Source organism: Meles meles, chromosome 6, assembly GCF_922984935.1.
Source record: "Meles meles chromosome 6, mMelMel3.1 paternal haplotype, whole genome shotgun sequence".
Lineage (NCBI taxonomy): Eukaryota > Metazoa > Chordata > Mammalia > Carnivora > Mustelidae > Meles > Meles meles.
Genome location: NC_060071.1, coordinates 19,661,897 through 19,675,753, shown reverse-complemented (window position 1 = coordinate 19,675,753; position 13,857 = coordinate 19,661,897). Strand labels below are relative to the sequence as shown.

Sequence of the window (13,857 nt, the reverse complement as noted above, 5' to 3'; positions counted from 1 at the left end):
ATCTCATTGTAGTTTTGATTTGTACTAATTTCCCTAATGACTAATAATGCTAAGCATCTTTTCGTAGGCTTATTGGACATTTTTATATCTTCTTTGGAGAAATCTCTATTCAGGTCTCTTGCTGTTTTAAAAACCAGGTTGTTTAATCTTTTATTAGTGGGTCATAAGAGTTCTTTCAATATTTTGGATACTAGATCCTGACCAGATACCTGATTTGCAAATTTTCTCTCCCATTCTGTGGGTCATTCTTTCACTTTCTTGGTTGCGCCCTTTGATTCATCCCCAAGTTTTCAATTTTGATGAGATTCAGTTTATTTTTTCCTTTATACCTTGTGCTTTTAGTGGTGTATTTAAGAAACTATCACCTGATCTAAGGTCAAGATTGAAGTCTGTATTCTTCAAAGAGTTTTATAGTTTTAACTAACTTACATTTAGGACTTTGATCCATTTTGAATTAATTTTCTAACAATTTCTTTCTTTTTTTTTTTTAAGATTTTTATTTATGTGAGAGAGAAAGAGAGAGAGAGAGAGAACATGAGAGGGGAGAAGGTCAGAGGGGGAGATGCAGACTCCCTGCTGAGCAGAGAGCCCAATGCAGGACTGTATCCTGGGACTCCAGGATCATGACCTGAACCGAAGGCAGTCGGTCAACCAACTGAGCCACCCAGGCACGCTCCTTGAATTAATTTTCCATGTAGTGCAAGCCGAAGGTGCGGATTCATTCTTTTGTGTATGGCTATCCAGATGTCTTAGCACCATTTGTTTAAAAAGCTGTTCCATCCTCCACTGGTATATTTATTTTTGGTATATTTTGGTACACTTATTTTTGGTATACTTATTGAAAATTGATTGGCCATAGATGTATGGAGTTTATTTTTGGACTCTTGGGTCTCTTCCACTGGTCTGTTCACTAGTGCCCAGGGCAATTGACCGCTCTGTTTTGATTACCATAGTTTTGGTAGCAAGTTTCAAAATGGGGAACCGTGAGTTCTCCAGCTTGGCTCGTCTGTTTTGAGGTTGTTTCGGCTACTCTGGGTCCCTTGCAAATCCACACAAATCATAAGATCCTCTTGTCAGTTTTGGGGGGGGGGGGTGCGGAGAAGTAGTTGGAATTGTGATAGAGATTTCAGTGAATCTAGTTCAATTTGGGGACTATTGCCATGTGAACGATACTGAGTTTTCCAATCCATGGATAAGAATGTCTTTTCCTTTATTTCGATCTCTTTCATTTCTTTCAGCATTGTTTTGTGGTTTTTCAGTCCACATGTCCAGAACTTCCTGGGTGACATTTGTTCCTAAGTATTTTGTTATTTCTGATGCTGTTGTAAACAGAAGGGTTTTCTTAATTTTGCTTTCGGATCCCCCGCCCCCCAGGAAGGTAGCCTTTCATCACTCTCTTTTTGGTTCATAACCATACCTTGAAGCCATCTTTATTGAATTCCTACTTTAGGCCAGGCATTGATGGAGATGATGGGGCTACACCAGGAGAGGAAATGAGTATAATCATTACGTCTTCTGCTGCGGTCACCTACAGCAGTCTCTGACGTCTTCATATCTCTGTCTGTTGGATTCAGACTCATAGAGAAGGGCGGAGATATGCTCCCGGCACTTATCTGTGGAGACCTTTCCCTGAGCTTTGCTTTCATTTTTCTTTTGTCCCCAGGGGCCTGCTTCTTGGTCACCCTAGAACCTTCCCCTGCCCTGCTCCTTATCTGAATTTTTCATGAAGCACCACTTTGGGGGATTTTTTTTTTTTTTTAAACCAGGGAGAAGTAAAGAGCATTGACTTGCCTTATGTAGAAAATCAACTTTAGGGGCACCTGGATGGCTCAGTGGGTTAAGCCTCTGCCTTCGGCTCAGGTCCTGATCTCAGAGTCCTGGGATCAAGCCCCACATCAGGCTCTCTGCTCAGTGGGAGCCTGCTTCTCTCTCTCTCTCTCTCTCTCTCTGCCTGCCTTTCTGCCTACTGGTGATCTCTCTGTCAAATAAATAATAAATAAACTCTTTAAAAAAATATATCAACTTTAAATGATCAAGTCATCTATAAGGTTTCCCTGCCCCCGCCCCCCAAAATCATTCTTTTGCCTTTAGGATAATAAATGACCATCTTAAAAAGACATTATGGTAACAAAGTCTCAAAAGACAAAAATGCAAAATTTTAAATCACTTGAAACTCAAATATTTTCAAAGTAGAAGCTCCCGTATTCCTTTTAAAAGCCCTAAAGTGCCCTGGCCTTCTGTTAAAAGTTAAGGACCGATGTCTCCTACCACCTGTGTCCTCAAGCATTCCCTGCCATGGGCACCTGGCGGACGTCCAGCATCCGTCAGCGCCGCCTCATGCCCGGGAGGTCAGCACGACGGAAGCTGGCAGCCACACTGACATGGACCCGGGCATCTGTGGGGTTGTATGTTTGTTGGCACAGTCTGTCTGTTCGAGGCCCGTGTCTGTAGTGGCAAAGAGCGGGCACACAGCTGTGATTCTGGTAGGTATTTATTTACACTTCTTTTTTTTTAATTTATTTATTTTTTTCAGCGTAACAGTATTCATTGTTTGCACAACACCCAGTGCTCCATGCAAAACGTGCCCTCCCTATTACCCACCATCTGTTCCCCCAACCTCCCACCCCTGACCCTTCTTCTTTTTTTTTTTTAGTATTTTATTTATTTATTTGACAGACAGAGATCACAAGTAGGCAGAGAGGCAGGCAGAGAGAGAGGAGGAAGCAGGCTCCCTGCCAAGCAGAGAGCCTGATAAGGGGCTGATCGCAGGACCCTGGGATCATGACCTGAGCCAAAGGCAGAGGCTTTAACCCACTGAGACACCCAGGTGCCCCAATTTACACTTCTAAGAACTTTGCAAGTCAGGGTTGTGCTCTGGGCCTCCATGTTCTCGGCTGGAAAACAGCAGAGCGAGGTGCTCTCTGAAATCTAAGAGAGGAAGTACCTGTCTCTGCAGCTGTGGCCCGTGTGGCTCATCCACATCCTGGAGGGGGTCTTGCTGGCCCCGAGGTTACCCCTTGCCTGGGGTAACCTCGGGGCCGGCAAGACCATCTCTAGCCTGCTCACATCCCACTCTTTTTCCAGCCCCACTGGAGCTGTCCTCCTGCTGCTGCAGGGGTTGGGTAGGTGACGAGATCACAGGCACCCAGAAGATCCCAGATGTCCCTGCACCAGCCCTTCCCGTGGGTGGCTGGATCAGGACGCGGGTGCTGATGGGGTGTGTTGAGTGGTACCCTAGATCTTACCAGACCAGATGGCACTGGGCTTTGTAGGCCATCACAAGGACTGAGGCCTGGGGAGTTTTAAGCAGAGGAGAGAGATGATCTGAACTTTTGTTCCTAGGCTCCCTCTGATAGCTCGGTCAGACTACCCTCAAGTGTGGTCGGAGCGGGGCAGAGGCAAGGAAGCAGGGAGACCAGAAAAGAGGTCATCATCACAGTAGGCAAGAAGGTGACTCAGACCAGGGTGGGAGCAGTGGAGATATTGGAAACGGTCAGATTCTAAAAGTCTTGTTGAGAGGACGTGCTGACAGATCCCCTGTGGGTTATGAGAGAAGAGAGGGGCCATCGAGGACTCCAGAAGTTTTGTTCTGTGCAGTGCAAGAACAGACTTCACGGTTTCCCGGATGTGCGACGTTGCGGGGTTGGGGGCGCTGGAGAGGAGATCAGGAGCTCAGTTTGGGGTGGGGGAGGTTACCTGTGACAAATCTTCTAGCTCTGGCCTTCTCTGGCTTATTTGAATTTGGGGGACGGGGACACACGGTCACACAGTCTGCACATTCCTGCCGCTGTTCCTGCAGGCGGTTCATTTGCACAAGATTTACCCCTTAGGGAGGTGCCACTCCTGAGCTGGCCTTTCCAGAAACAAGTGCAGGCAAGCGGCCTCACCGCTGCTGCTTACTCCAAGTCCTTCTTTCTGTGCACGAGCAGGATGGGTGCCTCTCTCTGGGCTGCCCGCTCAGCACACCCAGGCATTAGTGCTCCTCCCTCTGCAAGAGAGGGGCTTGGTCTTGTTTCCAGCAGCATCTCTCCAGGGCGGAGGGAGGGAGGAAAAAAAAAAAAAGGAGGGAGAATGAGCTTTCAACCAGTCTGCCTTTCAAAGCAGGGATATGTCCAGCGATGACATGTTCATGTCAGTCTGCTGGTGTCTGTTGGGGACCTCAGCCAAGAAGGCAACACCATTTGGGCAAGGTTTCCCACTGACTCCAGCGTTATGGGGCCCATCAGAAAAGCGGACCTTAGAGCTGCCTGTCAGTGTCGTTGGGGGCCAGGGCATGAGCAATTCCAAAGGACATGTCTTTCCCTCCCTGGTTTTCGGGTCAGGGTGGCCTCTCAGTACCAGGTCACTGCCAACCTCAGTGCCAAGAATAATGCAGCAAATACAAAGACAGGTTGGCCAGAGAGAGCAGTGCTGTTCTCTTTTCTTTACACTGCTGCTGAGATGCTGTTTCAGAGGCAAAGGGTGCTTCCTTCGTGGTTCATTTCAATATCCTTCAAATCTCTGCAACTCACTTAGTTGCTTTAACCAATGAACCAACCAGTGCAGGCTCTGGAATAGTCCTGTAAAATCTCAGTTAAGACAAGGGTTTATTAAATAACTGAGTCTCCCGAGTATGCTAGCTCAAGCAATCCTCACCCCCTGTCCGACTGAACCTGATTTATGGCGTTCGTTTTAAAACTATTCTTCAAAAACCAGGTAGCAGATTAGTCATTCCTGTTCTTCTTCAGTTCCTGGGCCAAGGGAAGGGTGTGTCTGCTCCCAGGATCACTCTCCTCCAGGAGACAGGCAAGGAGTGGAAAGGAGTGCGCACATCCTGATTCACATCTGCTTGTGTTTACAAGTGGCTTTTCATTCATTCGTGCGTTCAGCACACCTTTATTGAACTTTGCTAAGTGCTGGATCTGGGCACCCTGGGACCTTGCCCCTCAGTGGGAAGCAGGCGTGGGCCCGGGGGGTAGGAGAGTGAGCTCCACAAGGAGCTCCATGTCTAGGGTGGGCTAGCAAGCGCTTCGCAGACCACCCCAGTTGGCCATCCAGAGCCTGTGAGGCCTGGGCCAGGGAGCCAGGGACAGTGGAGCCAGAGCAAAGATCCCACCTTACAGAACATCTGGAGAAGTATGACTGCGTTTCAGAAGGTTCCCATCTAGAATGCTCAAAATTTTAAGTCTCGGTGTTTCTGAACTCAGGAAGTTTCAGTCCTTGGGGAAACCGCATGCCTCAGTCCCCTGCTGCTGGTCTGGATCTGTCAGAACCTCCTGCCTCTGCTCTTTCTAAATCTCCGATGTATTAGTCCATTCAGGCTGCTGTACCCAAGTGCTGGTGATTAGGTAGCTCTCGATAGGATAAATTCATTTCTCACTGCTCTGGAGGCTGGTTAGTCTGAGATCAGGGTGCCAGTGTGGGCGGGTTCCCAGGAGGGCAGTCTTCCCCATCGTAGGCGGTCACCTTCTCCTTGTCTCCTTGCATGGCAGAAGCTCAGCCAGCGAACTTTCTGGGGTCACTTTAAGTAAGACACTGACCCCATTCATGAGGGCTCTAGCCTCCTTCCTGAGGCCCCACCACCTAACACCATCCCATTGGAAGCAGGTTTCAACTTGTGAATGGGGGTGGAAGGGAGGCAGGGGGGCTGCATTAAGCATCTGCCTTCAGTTCGGGTCATGATTTCAGGGTCTGGGATCAAGTCCCACATCAGACTCTGCTCAGCGGGGAATCTGCTTCTCCTTCTCACTCTCTGCTCTCCCTTTTTCTCTCCCTCGCAAATAAAATCTTAACAAAATAAGTAGATAAAACCTTTAAATATATATATATGAATTTGGGGGAATACAAGCCTTCAGTCCATAATGGTACCTGGTCTTGGTGTTGCGCCTTCTCTCCTACAAGATGAGGATGAACAGGCTTGGCTAAGGATTTGTGTAGAAGACAACAACCCAGGCCAGGTAGCTTAGGATCGCCCCCCTCCACCCTGCCCTCCTCACCTCAGAGCCCACACTGGTGGTCACACCTGGGGCACAAGGCAAAGCACACTCAGGCCAGCCCCTCTGCCCAGGTGGGCGTCCTGCGTAGCCCCCTGGGGCACAGGGAAGCCCCCAGGACCTCCTTGTGACCTGGGGCTCTTGTAAGCACCACGATGCACGTGACGCTGTGGGTCCTGCCCTGCTCAGTGACTTTGGCCTTGAGCAGCACCAAGGGTGTCTTTGCGTGGTGCTTCTCTCGTTCATCCAGCATCCGCTTACTTGTACTGCATTCAGACCACACGCCAATCCCGATGGGCAGGTGCAGGTGGAAGCATGCTTCCTCGTTCTTCTTCTCTGCACCCCACTCGGCCCTGAGGGCTCAGCTCCGTGCCCTGCACGGAGAGCTTCTCCAGGGCTGTGGCTGGTCCCTGTCCCGGACACACGCTTCCTTCACAACCACCTGAAGAGCTCCAGCACCTACCTCCCACCCTCTTCCCCTATGAGGGGAGCTGTGAGGCATCGACTCGAAATGGAAACTATCATCAGGCATGCTTTCCAATCCTCTTTCTGTAATCATACCATGTATCTCAGCCCATGGCTCCGATGGGTTTCAGTTTCACGAAGCTGGTATTCACAGTGTCATAAATAGACTGTCTCAGACAATTGATGGCATGTTTAAAACTTCTATGTCATTTCTCTTGAATGCAGAGAATTCACTTTTTTTCTGTGATTGAAATTTCTCCGCCCCTCCCCCACCACCAGTCTTGCCTTTGATTCCAAAAGAGCAGCAACCCACATGGGCCAGGTTTTTCTTGGTTCCACCAGCATTTCCAGATTCCCACTGATCTAGGGGAGCAGTGAAATGTATCAAAGAGGGGAAAGGGTGATAATGCTTCTGTATTGCCCATCAGGTACTGGCATCATTTGATATCATGGCTAAAAGTCAGCATAGAATCAGAGCAACTTGCAGTCCTAGATGATGATAAGGAATTAAGGTTGATGAAAAAGAAAGTTCTTATCATTAGTGATACATATGATAGTATTTACCAGTGAGGTATTAGGAAGATCTAGGATTTGCTTTAATTTTTTTAAAAGATTTTATTTATCTATTTGAGAGTGAGAGTGAGAAAGAGAAAAGGAGCAGGGGGCAGAGGCAGAGGGAGAGGGAGAAGCAGACTCCCCACTGAGCAGAGAGCCCCATGCGGGACTCAATCCCAGGACACGCAGATTTATGACTTGAGCCGAAGGCAGACGCTTAACCGACTGAGTCACCCAGGCGCCCCTAGGATTTGCTTTAAAATACTTCAGGAAAGTGATGCCTGGCTGGCTCAGTCAGTAGAATATGTGACTCTTGATCTCAGGGTCAAGCCCCACACTGGGGGTTGTGGGGAGGTTAGAGCTTACCTAAACAAAAAATTTTTAAATAAAAAATAAATACTTCCGGGGACGTGGGGTGGGAGGAGTGAGGAGGAGATAGACGGAGAAAAACGGGCAGAACACTGGTGATGGTTGGCACTGTATGATGGGGACATGGGAACTCACTGTATTGTTTTCTCCATTTGGTCTTTATTTGAAAATTTCCATCATGAAACTGGGGGAAAAAATACACCTTGGGGGAACATTTCTTTCCCAGAAGTCAAGCATGAAAGACTGTCGTAGAGATTCAGCTTGCACAGTTAAATAAGATAACAAGGATAAAGTTGCCTGGGAGCAAATACATCTTAATTCCCCCATATGTGTGTGAGGAACAGAGGTTCAGTATGCCATGGGAGAGTTAGCTTCTTTGGACTAGATTTGGATTTTCTTTACCCTGAAATCCATCTAGGAATAAGGCAGGGCATCAAACTGTGTGTGTTTGATACTGGAGCGGGTATCGTGTGTATATGTATGTGTGCGTGCGGGTGGATCTGTATGTATGCATGAGTGTAGTATCGTGTGGGGTGTGGGTGGGTGCTTATATATGTGTGTGTGTGTGTGTGTGTGTGTGTCTGTGTGTGTGTGTGTATTTGCTTGGGGTTTTTTTTGTCGTTGTTTGGTTTTTTATTTATTTGACAGAGATCATAAGTAGTGAGAGGCAGGCAGAGAGAGAGGGGGAAGCAGGCTCCCCGCTGAGCAGAGAGCCTGGTGTTGGGCTCAATCCCAGGACCCTGGGATCACGACTTGAGCCGAAGGCAGAGGCTTAACCCCCTGAGCCTCCCAGGCGCCCCTGTATTTGCATGTTTTTAAAGAATCCGTATACTGCAGAGGTTCGACTCTGGAGCCAGCCTGCTCTTCAGGTCCATATTCTGCCACTTGCCAGCCATGGCCCTAGACAGGTCATTGCCATTCTCTGAATCCCGGTCTGTGTTCTGCATAAGGCTGTTGGAAGGGTTAAATTTAGAAGTCTGGGTCAAGTGCTGGATATTTTATTCTTAACATGACTCCTCGTGGCAATCTTAATGTGAGCGTTTTGATCCTCATTTTGTGGGAGAGGAAGCTAGTGCCAAGCTACACCAGTGACCTTGACCGAGCTCAGGCAGCCGCGAGGGCAGAACCTGGACTCGGTGACCACGGGCAGCCTTTAGTTGATGTTTCTCTTTTTAGCCCTGTGGCCAGTGGCTTTCCTCTATCTGGGCGTTAGGATATTTTCAGTTGGTTTTTTTATTTTAAGTGTCCTAATTATAAGATAAAGATCAAATCAAATATTGGAGTCTAACAGGCAACTTGTACCAGGAGCATCTGCTGTGAGCTATGGTCATGATTTCTAGAAAGTGTTTCTCCCGCAGTCTGCTTCACCTGGACTGAGAGTCGAATGAGCGTGGGTGCGGCACAGCCCTTTATTTATTTATTTATTTTTGACCCACCAGAGCACTTGAAACACAATAGGCACTTAGAATAGATGGTTATTGATTTTTAAAGGGTTTTCCTCTGACTGTGTTTCAGTCTTCAATATCATTGAGATAGTCATTTTTCGCAAGTCTACCATTTATTATTTTTAAAGATTTTATTTAGTTACTTGAGATAGAATAAGAGCAAGAGAATGAGAGAGAGAGAGAGAGCAGAGATGGAGAGGGAGAAGCTAACTGCCCGCTGAGCAGAGAGCCCAGCACGGGGCTCAGCCCCAGGACCCTGAGATCATGACCTGAGCCAAAGGCAGCTGCTTCACCTACTGAGCCCCCCCAGGTGCCCCACAAGTCTACCATTTAAAGATAATCTCAATCAGTATCACCATGAAATTAAGGGAGTGGGAGGAACTTAACTGAATGACTATAAAGCTCATCTGGAAGAATGAGCACAGAGAATAACCAGAGAACTTCCCCCAAAATTAGATGCAGGTATTCAAACATACAGTTAACCCTGGAACATCACAGGGGTTTGGGGTGCTAAGCTATGGTGCAGTCCGAAATCCACGTGTAGCTTCTGACTCGCAGGGCACCCGTGTAGCTTAGTTGGTTAAGCATCTGACTCTTGGTTCCAGTTCAGGTCATGGTCTCAGGGTTCTAGGATCGATCCCTGAGCCTCGTGTCAGAGAGGGAGTCTGCTTCTCCCACTCTGCCTGCCTCTCTGACTACTTGTGATCTCTGCCTGTATCAAATAAATAAATAAATAAAATCTTAAAAAAATAAAATAAAATAATGAAAACAGTATGACCCTAGTGCTGATATAGACAGAAAAGTCAGGGGGAACAGAAAAGAGAGTCCACAAGTAGACCCATCGAGTAACACTAAGTATAACATTTCAAATTGGTGGCAAAAAGAATGAGGGGCTGAATAAAAGCTCCCACAATTGGCTAATCATTTGGAGAGGAGAGCATTATTTCAGTATATTTATACACATAAAATTAGAAACTTCTGCTTGGCAAAAAAAAAAAAACAAAAAAAAAACCCCTAAAATTAAAATTAGAAAAATATTTATGAAATATTTTGATTGAACTCGAGTCATCCACAGATGGTCTCTTTCACTTCACTCAAGCCTGACGGTTGCTAACTTTTTCTGTAAAGGGCCAGATAGTAAATAATTTTAGGCTTTCTGGTCTCTGTGACAAGTGCTCAGCTCTGCCATTATAATACAAAAACCAGGGGACACCTGGATGGCTCAGTCATTAAGTGTCTGCCTTTGGCTCAGGTCATGATCCCCGGGTCTTGGGATCAAGTCCCGCATTGGGTTCCCTGCTCATCGGGAAGCCCTCTTCTCCCTCTCCCACTCCCCCTGCTTGTGTTCCCTCTCTCGCTGTGTCTTTCTTTGTCAAATAAATAAACAAAATCTTTTAAAAAATAATAATAATATGAAAACCACTATAGGAAATATGTAAATGAACGTATGTGCTATGTTACAGCATTATTGTATGAAATCCGCTGGTGGATCTATGGCCATGGTTTCCTGCTGTGTACTCTAGCCTATTTAGAAATTGCAGGTCAATGGAGTGCTCTGTTACCTTGTAATTAAGAGGCAGGTTTATTTGGGTGTTGTTTGGAGTCATTTACCCACATTGCCCTATGTGCGTGGTAACAGTGAGCACTCCAGGGGGCAAGTATGTATCTGTGTGGGTATGTATATATGCATGTGTGTGTGCAGTGGTATAAATTTTGCTGACACAGAGTATGCATAGCGTGCAGTTTGCAAATAATAACAAAATACACTCTTCACATTGTAAATTACACCTAGCCCATAGACACGAGGGAATGCATTCATTGATTTTTGCCAAGCTCTTGTATCTATAGCCAGTCTGTGGTTGCAGTTGATGAACAGCTGTCTTTTGGCATAAATATAAGTTGGAACATGTTTGTCAGTGACGTGGGCAACCTCACTGCTGAATTGGCTGATAGTTTTCAAACACCGGAAGAATATTGCCTCAGTTTTTTAAAGCTGTTGCCAAGGTAATGGCTGGCTACAGATAAAATGCACTTTTAAGTTTAATCTGCATTATGCATATTTCCCCCTTCATCACTTTCTTAAGTCTAGAAGATCAATAGTAGATCAAGCCCTGTTTGTGGCATTTATTGATTTCCAAGTGTAAACGCTCTCACCAGGGCTGATTTCAAGCCACCAGTGCTAGGTCAGATATACACAGTAACCACATGTAGATAGTATTTCTACAGTATGAATGGATTAAATGTAAGTAACCCACAAAGCATGGATAATGACAGAATCCAGTAAAATGATTAGGAAGTGATGATTTTGGAGTATCTGTTACCTTTGTTTTCGATACAGTTTGTTAAGTATAAGTTTATATCATTTAATTTTTAATAAAGGCTGTATTTATCCATCAGTTCACGACGTTCCTGAAAATGTTAACAGTCAATACATCAAGCAAACTGGTCCTAGCACACCACTGCTTATTGGGAATCATGTAGGGAATGGACTGTCTTTTGGGATGGGTATCCTTTAAGGGAGATGTATTCCATGTATGACCAAGGCTCAGGCCTTATAATGTTCTCTGTCCCCCAATCCCCACCTCCTCATTCTCCCAATAGAGCCAACCCATCTCTGAGTAGAGCCTTAGTCCCTCCCTCAGGACTAGACATCAGAATCAGGGGCTCTTATTTCATTGGTTTATTTCTTCTCAAGACCCACTCAGAAGGGTAAAGGTCTAATTGCCATTGGTTTAACTGCTTATTTAACAGATCAAACTATTTTTCTGCCTAAATGTTGCAGTCAGTAAACAGTTATTGTTTGAATTTTCAATATGCTAAAAAGTCTCTTTTCCAAGACAGGGAGTTAAAAAAACAATATTTGGTATTTTTTTAAAAAATTGCAATGCACAGTCAGACACCTTCTTTATCTGTAGCATCTCAACCCCCATAGTTAGATGATAGCAAACAAAGCTTTACACTATCATAGCCTTTATATATGAAGAGTGCTTGCAAATCACTAAGAAATTTGCCGAGCACCCCAGTAGAAAAATGAGGAACGAGCCTAAAAAGACAGTTCATAAAGAAAAAATATAAATAGCCAGTGAACAAAAGATTTTCAGTCTTTGTAGTATTCGAAGAAAATATAAATTAGAACATGGGAGGGTAAATATTGTGGTAGCAAGCTAACAAGCGGAAGTTCCAGAAACTGAAAAACAAATGTCCGTGGTATTCTGCATTCGGGATCACGGTGTGATTTGCTGAAAAGAACATGAATGTTGAAGTAATACGGCATTGGACCTGATACTGGATCCACCAGCTACTGGTAGGGGGTAATCTTGTGAGTAATAGTAATTCTCTCATAGCATGTTGTGAGCACCTGATGGCAGAGATCTTTTCTGGCCCAACCTGGCATGCAACGGGTTGTCATGGAAACTCAGCTTCCCCTCCCCACCCCCACCGGCTTGCCATAGGCATGGGTCCGTTTGCCCCCCTGGGGAAGTTCCAGCCCAGAGGTCACTGGCAGAGACCAGTCTCAGCGCCTTTGAGGAAAATGAAACTGGCTCTGCTTTTCTGGAGAACCCAGGAGTCTGGAAACAGCAGAATCCTGGGCTGCTGTGCTGAGGGCAAGCTGGATCACCATCCAGTCAAAGGCCTGAATGGAAAACTCTTTTCAAGCCTTGAACTCAGCAGGTACATTCCTATTCTTTCTTCTTCTTAAGCAATGGTTTTTTCCCCCCCAACAAAAGAAACCAAAGCTTGCTAACCAACAGCTTGCTTTTGAAGCTGCTGTGAGGAGATCTTACCCCCCAAAGGACTGGCTTTTCAGTGGCCTTTGTTCCCTGGGGCCAGAGCCATTTAAGAAATTCTCACACATCTTGGCTTTCTTTGGAGCCCAGCCCCGTTATACCCAACTTCACCTGCTGGCTTCTGTGAATCCCATCTTTGCTTCTCTCCTTAGCACAAACGTGAAAGTTGAAGCCAGGGTGAGATCAAAGAAGTTCAGTGCTTTTGCCAAAACCCACAGAGTATGCTATAGGGGCACAGACAAGCTGTGAAGGTCAAGCCCAAACTCACAGTCCAGTTGACTTGCCCGTGACCTGGTGGGTGACAGGAGGAAGACCAGGCTGCGACGTAAACTGAGGTCAGGGCACAGAATTCAGGTGTTGGGACCTGTGTGGGGTGAGCCCAGAGGAGGGTGTCTGGCAGCTGTAGTCCAAGTTCCAACAAGGACACTTGCTGGCTTGGTCACACAACCTCTCTCCATCTCCATTACTGCACATGTATGATCGGAATTACAGTACTTAGGAATACTATAGAATTATTACTTCTTGAGCTTGGATGATATTCAAATGTAGAAGTATTTTATAAGAGAAAAAAATACTTCCAGAGGATTTTTTTAAGGATTTTGATCAGGGACGCCTGGGTGGCTCAGTCAGTTGAGCATCTGCCTTTGGCTGAGGTCATGATCCCAGGATCCTGGGATCGAGTCCCGCATCCGGCGCCTTGCTCAGCGAGAGCCTGCTTCTCCCTCTGCCTGCTGCTCCCCCTGCTTGTGCTCTCTCTTTCTCTCTCTCTCCCTGACAAATAAATAAATAAAATCTTTATTTAAAAAAAAAGGTTTTGATCGGTGTTCGGCCATAGTGCCTGAAATATTAAAAGCGCCAACACATATTTCTCGGTGGCAAGCCATCTTGGAACCTATCTGTGTGTCTCAGGTGCCCAGTTCTGCGAGTCTCCCTTTTACTGTTATCTAGTATCTTACAAAGGTTCTATGCTCCCTTGAATGGAAGGACAGCGTAGGGGAAAGGTTCTTTTCAAATATTGCTCATGCTTGTTCATGCCTTCTACCTCCAAGCACATGTAATGATTGCATTTTGCTCCGTAAACGTCACACTTGACCTGTTATGGACTTCTCCAGAATGGCTCAGCCCCTCTGCCCTTGGGCCTCACCTCTTGCCCAGTGGAGAGGTCTGGCCTCCAGCTCATCTCCTCAGCGCCCCCAGGTGAAGGCTGGCCCAGGGCACAGTTGTTCCCACAGTTGGAAGCTGCAGTGGCCCTAGGGAGTCAGG

General features: G+C 46.3%; 1 protein-coding gene across 2 annotated transcripts in view; it reads left to right on the top strand.

Annotated features, from left to right (window-relative positions):
• Positions 1-13,857, top strand: part of PCSK6 (proprotein convertase subtilisin/kexin type 6) — a 181,846-nt gene that overhangs the window by 127,107 nt on the left and 40,882 nt on the right. The window lies entirely within an intron of this gene.